This window comes from Pseudophryne corroboree, chromosome 1 (assembly GCF_028390025.1).
Source record: "Pseudophryne corroboree isolate aPseCor3 chromosome 1, aPseCor3.hap2, whole genome shotgun sequence".
Lineage (NCBI taxonomy): Eukaryota > Metazoa > Chordata > Amphibia > Anura > Myobatrachidae > Pseudophryne > Pseudophryne corroboree.
This window is the reverse complement of record NC_086444.1, coordinates 939,182,293-939,198,135: the sequence shown is the minus strand read 5'-3', so window position 1 is coordinate 939,198,135 and position 15,843 is coordinate 939,182,293. Positions and strand designations below refer to the sequence as shown.

Genomic DNA, 15,843 nt, shown 5'->3' with positions numbered 1-15,843 from the left:
CTTCTTCTTGCTGTGACACTGAATTTTGAGAGGCAGTCTTATATGAGGAGTGGCTATTACGTAACGAGACTGATGCTTAAAACGAGTTTTATGGTAAGAACTTACCTTTGTTAAAACTCTTTCTGCGAGGTACACTGGGCTCCACAAGGATAGACATAGGGTGTAGAGTAGGATCTTGATCCGAGGCACCAACAGGCTGAAAAGCTTTGACTGTTCCCAGAATGCATAGCGCCGCCTCCCCTATAACCCCGCCTCCCTGCACAGGAGCTCAGTTTTTAGTTAACCAGCCCAATGCAGTAGCAGGAAAAGAGACGACAACAGTTAGTAGCCACATACACCACACTCTCACGACAGGAGAAGTGTCAGCGGCTAATGCCATACCAACCCAAAGAAGCTAAGTGCGTCAGGGTGGGCGCCTTGTGCAGCCCAGTGTACCTCGCAGAAAGAGTTTTAACAAAGGTAAGTTCTTACCATAAAACTTGTTTTCTGCTGCGGGGTACACTGGGCTCCACAAGGATAGACATAGGGGATGTCCTAAAGCAGTTCCTTATGGGAGGGGACGCACTGTAGCGGGCACAAGAACCCTGCGTCCAAAGGAAGCATCCTGGGAAGCGCCAGTATCGAAGGCATAGAACCTTATGAACGTGTTCACAGATGACCACGTAGCCGCCTTGCACAATTGTTCAAGGGTCGCACCACGGCGGGCCGCCCAAGAAGGTCCCACAGACCGAGTAGAATGGGCCGTAGAGCAGGAGCCGAGAGGCCAGCCCTCACATAAGCATGTGCAATCACCATTCTAATCCATCTGGCCAAAGTTTGCTTGTGAGCAGGCCAGCCTCGTTTGTGAAATCCAAACAGCACAAAGAGAGAATCAGATTTCCTAATAGAAGCAATTCTCTTCACATAGATACGGAGAGCCCGTACCACAGCCAAAGACCTCTCTTTGGAAGACAGATCAGGAGAAACAAGTGCCGGAACCACAATCTCCTGGTTAAGGTGGAACGAAGAAACCACCTTAGGTAAGTATCCGGGACGAGTCCTAAGAACCGCCCGGTCACGGTGAAATATCAGATATGGGGAACTACAGGACAAGGCACCCAAATCTGACACTCTTCTAGCTGAGGCAATAGCCAGCAGAAACACCACCTTAAGGGAAAGCCACTTAAGATCAGCTGGTAAGGTCGCAATTTTTCTCTGAAACCACACCGACAAGGCAGATATTTGTACCTTGAGGGAGGCCAGACGCAGGCCTAAGTCCAGGCCCTGCTAAAGAAAAGCCAACAACTTGGCTATACTAAACTTGGAAGCGTCATAATCGTTAGATGCGCACCAAAGTAAGAATGCCAGACCCTATAGTAAATCCGAGCCGAAGCCGGTTTCCGGGCCCGCAACATAGTTTGAATGACTGCCTCAGAAAACCCTTTAGCCCTTAAGATGGAAGCTTCAAGAGCCACGCCGTCAAAGACAGCCGGGCTAGGTCCTGGTAGACACAGGGGCCCTGAACAAGGAGGTCTGGGCGTTGTGGAAGTAGAATTGGACGCTCTGACGATAGGCCTTGCAGGTCTGAGAACCAGTGCCGTCTGGGCCACGCCGGAGCTATGAGAAGCAGAATTCCTTTTTCTTGCTTGAACTTCCGAATTACCCTGGGCAGGAGTGACACCGGAGGGAACACGTACGGTAGCCGAAACATCCACGGCACCGCCAGCACATCCACGAATGCTGCTTGAGGATCCCTTGTCCTTGCTCCGAAGACCGGAACCTTGTGATTGTGTCGAGATGCCATCAGATCTACATCTGGAAGGCCCCATTTTTCCACTAGGAGTTGAAACACTTCTGGATGAAGGCCCCTCTCGCCGGCATGTACGTCCTAACAATTGAGAAAGTCCGCTTCCCAATTCAGTACTCCCAGAATGAATATTGCCGATATGGCAGGTAGATGGCGTTCCGCCCAATGTAGAATCCGTGAGACTTCCTTCATTGCCAAACGGCTTCGAGTGCCGCCTTGATGATTTATATAAGCCACTGTGGTGGCGTTGTCCGACTGTACTTGAACAGGACGGTTCTGAATTAAATGCTGGGCCAGGTTCAATACATTGAAGACCGCCCGCAATTCCAGAATGTTGATTGAGAGGAGGGACTCCTCCTTGGTCCACTGACCCTGAAGGGAGTGTTGATCCAGCACCGTGCCCCAACCTCTTAGACTGACATCCGTCGTCAACAGGACCCAGTTGGATATCCAGAAGGGACGGCCCCTGCACAATTGTTGGTCCTGGAGCCACCAGAGCAGCAACAGACGAACCTCCGGAGTCAATGAGATTACGTGAGACCTGATCCGGTGAGGCAGGCCGTCCCACTTGGCTAGAATTAGCCTCTGGAGGGGGCGAGAACGGAATTGAGCATACTCCACCATGTCGAATGCTGAGACCATGAGGCCCAGCACCTGCATCGCCGAATGTAAACACTTGCGGACGAGAAAGGAAAGCAACGAATCCTGTCCTGAAGCTTCAGGAGTTTCTCCTGAGACAAGAACAACCTCTGGTTGTGAGTGTCCAATAGCACTCCCAGGTGCACCATGCTCTGAGCAGGGACCAGGGAGGATTTCTTCCAGTTGATGAGCCACCTGTGGGCTTGTAAAAACCGGACCGTCGTATCCAGATGAAGTAGGAGAAGTTCTGGGGAATTTGCCAGGAATAACAAGTCGTCCAGATACGGCAGTATCCTAACCCCTTGACGGCGGAGTACCACCGTCATCACCACCATGACTTTGGTGAAGACTCGCGGAGCCGTAGTTAAACCAAAAGGTAACGCCCGAAACTGGTAATGGAGGTTGCCAATCGCAAACCTCAGGTATTGCTGATGTGACGCTGCTATAGGAATATGCAGGTAAGCATCCTGTATATCCAGGGAGACCATGTAGTCCCCAGGTTCCAAGGCCAGAACTATAGAGCGAAGGGTTTCCATACGGAACTTGGAAACCTTCACAAACCTGTTCAATGCCTTGAGGTTGAGACTGGGCCGGGAGGACCCATTCGGTTTCGGGACTAGAAACAGCGGAGAATAGTACCCCCAGCCCCTCTGCGCAAGAGGCACCTGTACTTTGACTCCTGTATCCAGGAGGGTCTGTACCACCGAATGTAGAATGTTTGCCTTTGTCTGGTCCAACGGGACATCTGTCCAGCAAAATCGATGAGGGGGGCGGTTTTTGAAGGCTATAGCGTAACCTCGAGTGACGACTTCCCATACCCAGGCATCTGAAGTGGTCTTCAACCATTCCTGGGTATACCCTAGAAGCCGGCCCCCCACCCTGGGATCCCCCATGGGGAGGCCCGCCCCGTCATGCGGCAGGCTTATCGGTCTTGGAAGCTGGCTGACGGGCCGCCCACGCTCTTTTGGGCTCTGGCTTACCAGGTTTGGAAGTGCGGGTCTGCTTGTTGTACGCCTGACCTTTTGCTTTACCTGAAGGACAAAAGGGGCGAAAGGAAGTACCTTTAGCCTTCGACACAGAAGGAGTGGTACTTGGCAGACAGGCAGTTTTGGCAGTAGCCAAGTCAGCCACTATCTTATTTAAGTCCTGCCCAAACAGAATATCTCCCTTGAAAGGGAGTACCTCCAGGGTTTTTCTAGAGTCCAGATCCACAGACCAGGATCTCAGCCACAATATCTGGTGAGCCAGGACTGACGTAGTAGAGGCCTTGACTGCTAGGATACCGGCATCAGAAGCCGCCTCTTTAATATAGCGAGAAGCTGTGACAATATATGACAAGCATTGTCTAGCATGGTCAGAAGAGATTTCAGCTTCTAACTCCAAGGCCCATGCTTCAATAGCCTCTGCAGCCCATGTTGCTGCAATAGTGGGCCTTTGTGCAGCACCAGTGAGGGTGTAAATCGCTTTCAGACAAACCTCCACACGTTTATCCGTAGGTTCTTTTAGAGACGTGACGGTAGTGACAGGTAGAGCTGAGGAAACCACCATCCTAGCCACATGTGAGTCTACTGGAGGAGGCGTTTCCCAATTTTTAGACAGCTCTGGTGCGAGGGGATAGCAAGCCAGCATCTTCTTTTGAGGCACAAACTTCTTATCCGGATTTTCCCAGGGTTCCTGACGTATATCCACTAGGTGGTCAGAGTGAGGTAAAACTTGTTTAACCACTTTCTGACGCTTGAACCTATCTAGTTTCTTAAGAGGGACGGATGGCTCGGGATCATCCGTAATCTGTAAAATCAACTTAATAGCCTCCAAAAGATCAGGAACATCCACATGTGAACTACCCTCCCCATCAGCAGTATCTGTGTCAGAATCTGTGGGGTCAGTGTAAGTGCCGTCTTCATCAGACGAGGTGTCAGTGACAGCAGTGGATTGTGAGGAGATAAGAGCTCGCTTAGAGGACCCCTTGGGCTTGGGTGAGCGAGGGTCAGACTTTTTAGTAGTCAGGGACTGGTTCAACTTCTTCAATTGAGCAGATAAATCGTCCGCCCACGGCGGGTTAGCTGCAGGGACCACATATGGTAGTACCGGCATAGGGGGTCTCATAGGGGGTGTTAGTTTATTAACTAGCGTATGTAGAAGCGTGGAAAAAGCGGCCCACGGTGGGTCATTATGTACCTCCGTTGCCACAGTCCCACTGAAGGGCAAGGAGACCCAGAACCAGAGCCCACAGGTGCTATATTCTCTTTATAGGGATCTGTAGCTTCAGCACCACCGGCAGTGTGTTCAGCCCCAGAACCGCTACCCTCGGAAGCAAATATGATGTAACTTGCAGTATCAGGTAACAGTGTACAATTGGCAGCAGCACAATACCTCGTACCCAAACCCCTGCGCAGTGTAGTCAGCACTAGCAGAGATAAAGGAGAGATATGGTGACTAAAATCACAGAGAAAAATCCGTATTAAAGTATATCTTTGTGAAAATCCTATATAAATATAAAACCTGACGCACCAAGCCCCCTCAGGTTATAGAATATAGGGATAGCAAGTTGAGTGAGAGACACGAAATGGACACCACTCAGCTAGCTAATGCACACACAGATGGTCACAGTTTGTACAATGCAGAGGTTATTACTAACAATAATACTGCACTGGACTAGCTTATATATAGCTATGTAGTCAATAGATATAACACTGCACAGTAAGAACTGGATGTATATCACAGGGTAATTGTACTAGAAAACCCTGACTAAATGCACTCTTTCATAACTAACACTGTCTAAAAGGCAGGTAGAATACTTAAGTGTCATGTAAAGTCACAGCACTGACAACCAGGCGGCTTTACACAGGAGGATTTGCCCAAGCAGTCCCAGGAACAGTGAAGCTGAGAGAAATGGCACCCAGACACTGACAGGGAGTGAGGGAGAGACAGACATGCAGCTCCAGGGCGGGAACATTTGCAGGAAATGGTGCCCTGGGGCTGGGGGAGGGGCTTCAGGTCTAAGCCTTATACCCCTGCTGGCAAAACCACTGGGTACTGTGGGCTACTATTAAAATGGTTTAGAGAGAAAACCTGACCTGCGCCCATGCCCTGGTGATCTAGTGGGATTGCATGTACTGCCACAGTGTCCACCGCCAGCGCGCGCGGCCCGCCTCCCACTGACCGCGCCGGATCACGATAAAGTACGGGTCCCGCAAGCGGGACCCACTCACCACCTCCCAAAGCGCAGCCACGCGATCCCGGAGAGCCCCCGTCGTGTGTGCCTGACCATGAAGAAAACCGGAGCCTCCTGCTGTAGTTACCCGGCAACCAGGGCTCGGGAGTGTACAGCACCGCTGGGGAGAGCTGGAGCTGCAGCAGTGACTGTCTGACATTTACACACCGCTGCTGCCCTTGTAGTCTTCACTTTTTCTTCAAAAAAGCTCTTCTTAGGGCTGCCTGGAGCAGCCCCTCTGTTATGTGCCTGCTATCTGCGGCACCAACTACAAAACTGAGCTCCTGTGCAGGGAGGCGGGGTTATAGAGGAGGCGGCGCTATGCATTTTGGGAACAGTCAAAGCTTTTCAGCCTGTTGGTGCCTCGGATCAAGATCCTACTCTACACCCCTAAGTCTATCCTTGTGGAGCCCAGTGTACCCCGCAGCAGAAATATATGTTTAATTATATTAAGTACATTTTAACTCTGTTCCCTTTCTATGTACTCCCTTTCTGCATCTACACACCGCTGTATTCTTATTTTTCATTGGTCAAGGCTGTGCTGTAACTCATTATCTGTCAGCTGTATCAGCATCTCCATCGTTTTCTTCTTTACCTCAGTAACTGATGCAAAATGGGTTTCCTTGAGCACAGATTTGACTTTAGGGAAAAGAAAGAAGTCACATTGTGTTAGGTCTGGCGAGTATGGAGGGTGTTCTAGCATTGCAATCTGATTTGCGACCAAAAACTGCTTCACAGAGAGAGCTATGTGGGCTGGTGCGATGAGGGATGAAACCATTTTTCCACAACTTTGGCTCTTTCTTCTTTTCTTCTGATTCTTTCCTACATAGTTGCAGGAAGTGCAGCTGCTATGGGGCCCAGAGCTGAGAGAGGCCACCTTCCCTTTCACAGTTACATGTTACATACATATTTCATTATTGGTGTATACATAGTTATGTCCCTGGCCCTGCTCATTGTAATGTGATATATAATGAACTGGAGTGCATTATAATTTTACCTAACATGAGCTGGGGCACTGTAATGTGACACAATATGAAGTGGAGGCACTGTAGTGTGGTATAATATGAACTGGGGGCACTGTATGTCACAATGTGAATTGGTGGTTCTGTGTGACATAATATGTACTGGCAGTCCTACTATGTGATATAACATGAACTAGGGCACTATTATGGGGCATAAAATCAACAACTGCTGCAGAGAAGTTTCTCTTTAGAAGCATTGGGACAGAGGCCAATTCAAAATGCTGCTATGGGGCCCACAAAGTTCTGGCTATGCCCCTGCTCAGGATCGTACTAGAAGATACATGTTTCATAACAGGAAAAAAACTTTATCTAAACTATGTGAATCCAAAATGTCTGTACAAATTCGCTATTGATTTTTATTCTGCTCAGCAGTGAAAAGCCTTAGAACCCTCTTAGTTCAAACATTTGTCATATTAAGATCTTGATGCAAAATTTGTCTAACGGTTTCTTTGTCAATGTTTACTATTTTTGCTATCATTTGGATGCTGATTCGATAGCCAATTTTAATATTTTTTTCCCTCCACATTTTCATTTTTGATGTGCAAGGCCTTCCATTACTAAATCCTTTGTGGCACTCGAACACAAGTGCACCTGACATACAATCTGTCCCGTAAGCCTCGGAAAAATACGGAAAGTTTTGGTGGGTGTTTTGTTCAGTTTAACTAAAAATGTTACGTTAGCACATTGCTGTACTTTTGCCTTAACCCTTTTTACGATGCACGGGAACAACAACTTCTTTGAACGCTGTGTGACAGCAAAATACTGTATCAGTGCGAGAGCGGTGAAACTTGCAAACCATTTTGGGATAGTCCAAGGGTGTCTTTTGTCCATAAAAGGTGATCTTAATTAATTAATTAATTAATTATTCATGAGTAGAAGCGAATTGAAATCCAATTGTTAGGTTAGGGCAGGGGTGGGGAACCTTTTTTCTACCGAGGGCCATTTGGATATTTATAAAATCCTTCGGGGGCCATACAAAAATTCTCAACTTAAAAAATTACCCTGTCCCCCAGTAGGTCTGCCCCTTAGAGGTACTGTGTGTGCGCGCCGGAGGCGCGCACGCGCCCAAAAAATGGGTGTGGCCAGTTAAAATGGGACGTGCTACACATATGCCCCCAATAGTGCGGTGCCAGATCCACAATTGCCCCCACAGTGCCAGGTATACAGATGCCCCCACAGTGCCAGGTATACAAATGCCCCCCACAGTGCCAGGTATACAGATGCCCCCACAGTGCCAGGTATACAAATGCCCCTCACAGTGCCAGGTATACAGATGTCCCCACAGTGCCAGGTATACAGATGCCCCCACAGTGCCAGGTATACAAATGCCCCTCACAGTGCCAGGTATACAAATGCCCCTCACAGTGCCAGTTATACAGATGCCCCCACAGTGCCAGGTATACAAATGCCCCCCACAGTGCCAGGTATACAGATGCCCCCACAGTGCCAGGTATACAAATACCCCTCACAGTGCCAGGTATACAGATGCCCCCACAGTGCCAGGTATACAGATGCCCCCACAGTGCCAAGTATACAGATGCCCCCACAGTGCCAGGTATACAGATGCCCCCACAGTGCCAGGTATACAAATGCCCCTCACAGTGCCAGGTATACAAATGCCCCTCACAGTGCCAGGTATACAGATGCCCTCCCCCCTCCCCTCCGTGCTTCTTACTGTGCTCCTTTCGGCGGGACACGGAGGAGAGCGCGGATATGTTGGGCGGCGGCGTGTAGGACTTGAAACCAGCCGCCGGTTCGAGAGCCAATCAGAGCTCGAGGACCGGCAGCCGCGGCTCCTGATTGGTTGCCGGTCCGCGAGCTCTGATTGGCTCACGGACCGGCGGCTGGTTTGAAGTACTACACGCCGCTGCTCCCACCCGACAGCCGCGCTCTCCTCCCTGTCTCCCTGTTCTGACAGCTGAGACACGCTGCCGCCGGACTGAGCGGCAGCGTGTCTCACTGACACAAGCTGGTGGGCCGGACCAAACGGCTTCGGCCCGCGGGCCGGAGGTTCCCCACCCCTGGGTTAGGGGAATATCTGTCATGTGTGTACACTTGGAGCTTCCACAGCACAGTAAGAGAATACTTATACAAGCAGCATTTTGAGGTTTATTTTAGATCTGAAGGCAAATAATTATGAGTTTAGAAATTTACTTTAAGAGCTTAATGACAAAATTTCCCAAACCCCCGACAGCCGTGTCAGGGATTTGAGAATATTAAACGTGTTTAAAAATCTGGATTCCCCAATTCCAACTGAAAACTGCAAATCTGGGAGTTCTAGAATGAAGAATTTCCCCAATTCCCAACAAATAACAGATAATTGATGGCAGCCAATCAGCTGACCTGTTGTGCTATTAGATCAGGAAATCTGAGAAGCTGGGCTCTGATGTATGGGGACTTAAGTATCAATTACAATACAGGCAAATCTGTCAAATTTTTAGGGTGCTAAATATGAATACTCTTGGAATATAAATAGACAGATTTAGTCGACTGGATCAGATTGTTTTGCTGATTACAGATAATGTGTACTCCATCAATGATAAACTGTTTAGTTTGACTTACCATAGTGTATTTGTTTGTCATATCTCTTGATCTGGGAGAGTTAAATTAAACCAATGACTAAAACTGGTGAAGAGCCCAATGAACAAACTGTAAAACAGAATAGAAAAATGAGTGAAAATCACATTTAGCAAGACTGCAATTCTAGGAACTGAGTTTCCAATTGTTATTATAAGAAAAACAAAATCCCTTTCATCAGTTCTGTATTATTATAAATTGAATATATGAGATAATGTACTTTTCACTTTATACCCAAGAAAAAAATAAAGAGAATTTGCAGGATTTTGATTACAAATGTGTCTTTCACAAAAATATTCATATTGTACATTAGGGCCCTCATTCCGAGTTGTTCGCTCGCAAGGCGATTTTAGCAGTATTGCACACGCTAAGCCGCCGCCTACTGGGAGTGAATCTTAGCTTCTTAAAATTGCGAACGAAAGATTCGCAATATTGCGATTACACATCTCGTAGCAGTTTCAGAGTAGCTTCAGACTTACTCGGCATCTGCGATCAGTTCAGTGCTTATCTTTCCTGGTTTGACGTCACAAACACACCCAGCGTTCGCCCAGACACTCCTCCGTTTCTCCAGCCACTCCCGCGTTTTTTCCGGAAACGGTAGCGTTTTTTCCCACACGCCCATAAAACGGCCTGTTTCCGCCCAGTAACACCCATTTCCTGTCAATCACACTACGATCGCCAGAACGATGAAAAAGCCGTGAGTAAAAATCCTAACAGCATAGCAAATTTACTTGGCGCAGTCGCAGTGCGGACATTGCGCATGCGCATTAAGCGGAAAATCGCTGCGATGCGATAAAACTTACCGAGCGAACAACTCGGAATGACCCCCTATGTGCAGTATTTAAAACTTCTACACATACAACATACAGCATACATATCAACATACAGTACTGAATATACTTCATGTTCTGCAAAACTCAACAAATCACAACTTTCCTCAGAAATTCAGTGTAATTGTTTTCCAAGATAGTATCTAGTGCTTACTTGAAGGGACTTTTGAATAACCCAAAATCATCACAATAATGACCCACAATCTTTGTTTTAGCAGGTAAAATAAAAATAAACGCATGACATTAAAAAATGGCATCTGTATTGGGAGCCCACTGTTTCAGTTTTAATTTGACCTTTTATATATTTTTAGGTTTCATTGTGAATTGATGGTTCTTTTTGTTCTTATGCTGAAATTAACACATTTTATTGCTTCCATAAATGTTCATAAATTTCCTAAAAAAAATAAATTATGGATGACTCGCTAATTGATTTATTGGTAGGGGTACAATCAAGAGACCCTACAAAATAGAACAATAATGTCTGAATTAAACTTTGAATTAATATATACAGCAATAAATCTATTCTACCCTAAGATAAATAAATAAGATAAATGTTCAATTTATGTATTCTCAATTGATTTTGCCTTGCCAATAAAATATATTGTGAATTACTTGTTTCTTAATGTCAACATTTCTTTTATTTATTATTAAAATATTAATTAAGACTTTTTTTAAGACTTTATCAACAAACATTTCATTCACTTTGCTGTTTTATTGGCCATGATAAATTAAGTTTTATTTTTAGAACATGGTAATTAAAGTTTGTTAATTGATTATTCAGAAAAAAAGTAGAATCCATTTGAGGCATAAACAAGTCACTGATGTAGATACTGATGTTGGAATGTGTCAGATGCAAAAATAGGCTAACAATGTGGAGTAGGACTAAACACCCTGGATTGAAAAACCGCTAACCATGTGTGACATACCATCAACATCAAAGGTGTGATGATTCCTGTCAGTGAGACCACAAGGGGACATCTCAGCCAGGGCCCCAGGGAGAAGGGAAGGCCCTTGAGTATCCTAAATTGTTAAAGAAAAAAGATGTTACCCTCTGTTAAGCTGTGAGGGGGAAATATCATGCAAAGTAGCCCATATATTAAGACGGAAGAATCGCTCATGAAATGGGGCATAAGCTCTGTTACAGAGAAAAGTAAGAGCCCCTTCTTATGGCTAAAGATGGAGAGAGACCACTCATACAAAAACGTCTTTCTATTGAGGTATTGTATAAGTATTATAATAGTGTAAGTAGTATTTATTGTTCTGGTGATTACATGTTCATGCCTTATGCAATAAGTGCTTTAATAGAGAAATTGAGGGAAATGTAACTATACAGAGGAGTGACCAATGTTCCATGCAAATGGTCTTTGTAAACTGTGAATTCTGATGTAAACTGTTTGTTGAAATTTAATTATTGCATTGCTGGTGAGTTCCATAGAGTTCTACCTTGGTAATCACGTTAAGCTGCGTTCCTGTAACTATAAAGTTATTACTGTAACGCTAATTGTATATACTGAGTGTGCAAAGTATTTGGCATATACTGTACAGTATGCGCTGCAAATCAGATGCATGCAAAGGCAAAAGATATGGAATCAAATTAATTTTCTTACTATATCACTAAAAGACAAAAAGTTTACATGTCCATGCTATAGATAGATAGCTATATAGAAAAATGGATGATGAATGGATAAAGTGCAGTTATGACTAAAACACTGACTAAAATGACACTAAAATAAAAATGGAGATCCTCTGACTAAAGCAGAGAAAAACACTAAAATGTGACTACAAACCAACTACAATTTTATGCGAGCAACTAAAACTATATTGAAAATCCTTGTCAAAATTAACACTGGTTGGGAGTCAAGGGGGTAATTGAGAGGGAGAAAGTGTGGGAGAGAAGGAAAGTGCGATAAAGGTAGGAAGTGGGATTGGGATGAGTGTGACAGTTATTGTGGGTGGGGTTTAGGGACAGAGGGGGGAAGTGTTGGAGGGAATGGTGCGAGGCATTTAGAAAAGAGAGAGTATGGTAGGGAGGCAAAGTACTCGAGAAGGATGGATTGCTGGTGGGAAGTATATAGGGATGGATGGAGGGTGTGTAGGAGGGGTTCACTACGGCTGGCCGGCGGTCGGGCTCCCGGCGACCAGCATCCAGGCGCCGGGAGCCCGACCGCCGGCTTACCGACAGCTTGGCGAGCGCAAATGAGCCCCTTGCGGGCTCGCTGCGCTCGCCACGCTACGGGCACGGTGGCGCGCTACGCGCGCCACACTATTTTATTCTCCCTCTATGGGGGTCGTGGACCCCCACGAGGGAAAATAAGTGTCAGTATGCCGGCTGTCGGGCTCCCGGCGCCGGTATACTGAGCGCCGGGAGCCCGACCGCCGGCAAACAGAAGACCACCCGTGTAGGAGGGAAGGAAAGTGGGCAGAAGGGTTTTAGGAAATAAATTAGGGAAAGTGGGTGGGATAAAGAGGGTTTTAGAGAAAGGGTGGGTAGGATGGAGGGTGGGAGTGCGGGATTAAAGGAGTGTCGGGATTTAGTAATGAAGGAAGTGTGGGAGGGAGGGTATTAGGGATGATGAGTAGAAAAAGCGAGCAGGAGGAAATTAGGGATGATGGAGGATGGATGAATGGATACCAGAAAGAAAAGTCTGATAATGAATTGGATGACAATATTGCTTGCTAGAAAACTGTCAAATCTCACAGTGTAATGTAAGCTAATGTTAAGTTAAATGTTATATGAAAATAACATTGGATGGGCACACCTCCAACACAGAACTACTTAATCACAACAGCGGCCATTTTATAGATTGCTTCGGACTCCAGAGCTTAGTAAATTTGGCAAGAAAGTCCCTACAGGTTTTTACGTGGGATGCTTTTGTGGTAAAAAACGAGGAGATTGCAGAAGAGATCACCAATATCTGCTGTGGTCCCCTGTAGATACATCCTGGAGATAGACAATATTTTTAGGTACCGCAAATATTAATTGATAAAGAGGCCCCTGAATAACATTGAGGTTTTTTGTTTTTTTTTTCAAAATCCAAAAACAGAATCGGTAAACGAAATACGCAGATTTTTATATTAAAAATATGTTTCCCTATTTGTGCAACAGCTACAACCCCCCTAACAGTCTCACTGAGAGACAATTTTTTATTAAAAAAAAAAAGTTTTTTCACCACAAAGCATTAATATCTCCATGTGGTTCTTTCTCTAAATAGGCCATAAAATGCATGTGATCGGATAGCATTTAGTCAGCATTGCGTTTTGTCAGCCAGCCTTAAAACACAACTGACTCCTCTGCACACGGAGATAATTTAGGGGTAGATGTATTAACCTGTAGAAGGCACAAGGAAGTGATAAACCAGTGATAAAGCAGTGTTAAGAGCAAGGTGATAATGCACCAGCCAATCAGCTCCTAACTATTAATTTACATATGGGAGCTGATTGGCTGGTGTGTTTATCACCTTGCATTTATCACTGGTTTATCACTTCCTTATGCCTTCTCCAGGTTAATACATCTACCCCTTAGTAACATAACTTAATATTTCCAAATCAGAATTAATTATATCTCCACTGACCAATAGTAGTTACCAACCTGATATCTTTGAGAACTGGACAATCAATCCTACCCCACAAGCTTGCTGCCTAGGTATCATCCCTGACTCTGAATTGTCCTTTGTTTCGCACATTCAAACTTTGTCAAAATCATGTTACATGCCTCTAAAAAGCATCCAAAATACGACCATACCTTCCACAGAACACTGCAAAAACGCTCATCCATGCTCTCATTATCTCCCACATTGATTATTGCAAGAGTGTTCTACTGGTCTTACCAAAAAGAGACTCACCACTAAAATCCATTCTGAATGCAGCTGCGAGGCTAATCTTCCTCGCTAGACGTTCATCGTCTGCAGATCCGCTCTGTCAGTCCCTCCATTGGTTACCTGTATTCTACTCTATTTAATATAAAACACTTTTACTCACACACAAGGCTATTAACCAAACTACACCAACGTACATCACTTCGCTTATCTCAAAATATCTCCCATCCCGACCTCTTCCTTAGATCTGTCTCTCATCCACACTGAAATCTAAATTACAGTGTCAAAATAAAGCAGCCAGTATTTACATAGCACAGAAACAATATAACCCACCCAAATCTAACTCTGTCTGCATGTTACATCTGCCCCACCTGCAGTGCACATGGTTTTGCCCATTAGTGTGCTCCTGGAAATCTGGTGAATTTTGATCAGAGATGTGTGGAAAAGATAGGCAGGGGAGGCACTGCCATAGACTTTTTACTCCAGAGTTTTGACTATAAAAATGATTAGAATAATACAAAGATATTTCTAACATATTCTTTGTATTTTTCATATACTTTATACAGTCAAACCTCTGGTGCAAACGTTAGTATGACAGGAAGGGCACTGCCTCACCTGCCTCACCCCACCTCACATCACTGATGGACACAGCACCGCTGGATGGACAAGCCACTGGACGGAACAGTACAACAACAGCAAATATATATATTTTTTAAACTTTTTTACAACTAACACTGCCCTGAGTCACAGTGCTTATGCAAGGTTAGTGAATTCAGAGTCACTGCAGCACCGCTGTGTGTCAGGACAGGGAGTGGATATACACAGCCACTGGATGGACACAGCACCGGTGGATGGACACAGCCACTGAATGGAACAGTATAACACCACCAAATATCTATTTTGTTTTGTGTTGTTTTTTTTTACAACTAACACTGCTCGGGGTCACAAAGCTTATGCGAAGTTAGTGAACGCAGTGGGCTATGGCCTGCATAGTCCCTGCAGCACCGCTGTGCAGAGCCGTAACTAGGTGTGTGCAGAAGGTGCATTGCCCACAGCGCACTTGCCCTGTGGGCGCACCTTCTACATACACCCCGAGTGGCCCATATCCCTCCCGCTGACGGCCGCCCTTCCGCACCCCTGTACTTGCCGCCCGCCGCAGCACCAAGCTCCGCCAGCTGGAGCCTCTGCCGCTGACCGCTGTGTATAGTCAGCGGCAGCGATGCACAGTTTGTCCACCCTGTGCTGCTGCGCTCCCGAATCCCGCGGCCCGCCCCTCTCTGTGTGTGAAGTGTAGTGTTCTGTACAGGAGCTGGCGGAACTTGGGAGCGCAGCAGCACAGGGGGAAAAATGTCTTATCACGTAAGCGCCTACAGTCACTACACTAACACTTACACCTACACTAACACCTACACTTACACTTACAACTATACTTACACCTACACTTACACCTACACTTACACTTTACACTTACACCTACACTACACTTGCGCTGGAGACGCTGTGGAAGAGCCGCCCGAGAATAGTGTCTGGTCTCTGCTGGGGGAAGCGGCACAGGACTAACGGTAGGGAAGCTCCTCTCCACTCCATTTTCGAGCTGGGCTGGCCGGGTGAGGCAGTGATTGCCTCATGAGTCACTCACACTGCAGGTGGAGAAGGGGAGTGGGGGGGGCTTTAACAAATGATGCTTGCCAGGTGAGCCCTCTCTAACCCACTATCCTGGGGAAGGGGAGGGGGGGGGAGCAGCATCTATGATAAGCCGCCTCTATGATAAGCTATGGTGGCTTATTTACTTTAATTAATTATAGTGGCTGTTTTTATGTGAAAGAGGTGTGTGTAAAAAGGGGGACGCTGTCTGCCGTAATGTGTAAAAAAGGGGACACTGTCTGACGTAATGTGTAAAAAGGGGACGCTGTCTGCCGTAATGTGTAAAAAGGGGACTCTGTCTACCATAATGTGTAAA

General features: G+C 46.1%; 1 long non-coding RNA gene across 1 annotated transcript in view; it reads right to left on the bottom strand.

Moving 5' to 3' along the window:
• Window positions 1-9,229: 9,229 nt before the first annotated feature.
• LOC134972046 (uncharacterized) overlaps window positions 9,230-15,843 on the bottom strand; it is a 119,396-nt gene continuing 112,782 nt past the window's right edge. Inside the window, exon 4 of the long non-coding RNA XR_010190269.1 lies at window positions 9,230-9,310. This is a non-coding gene — a long non-coding RNA (uncharacterized LOC134972046). The remainder of the gene's footprint in view (window positions 9,311-15,843) is intronic.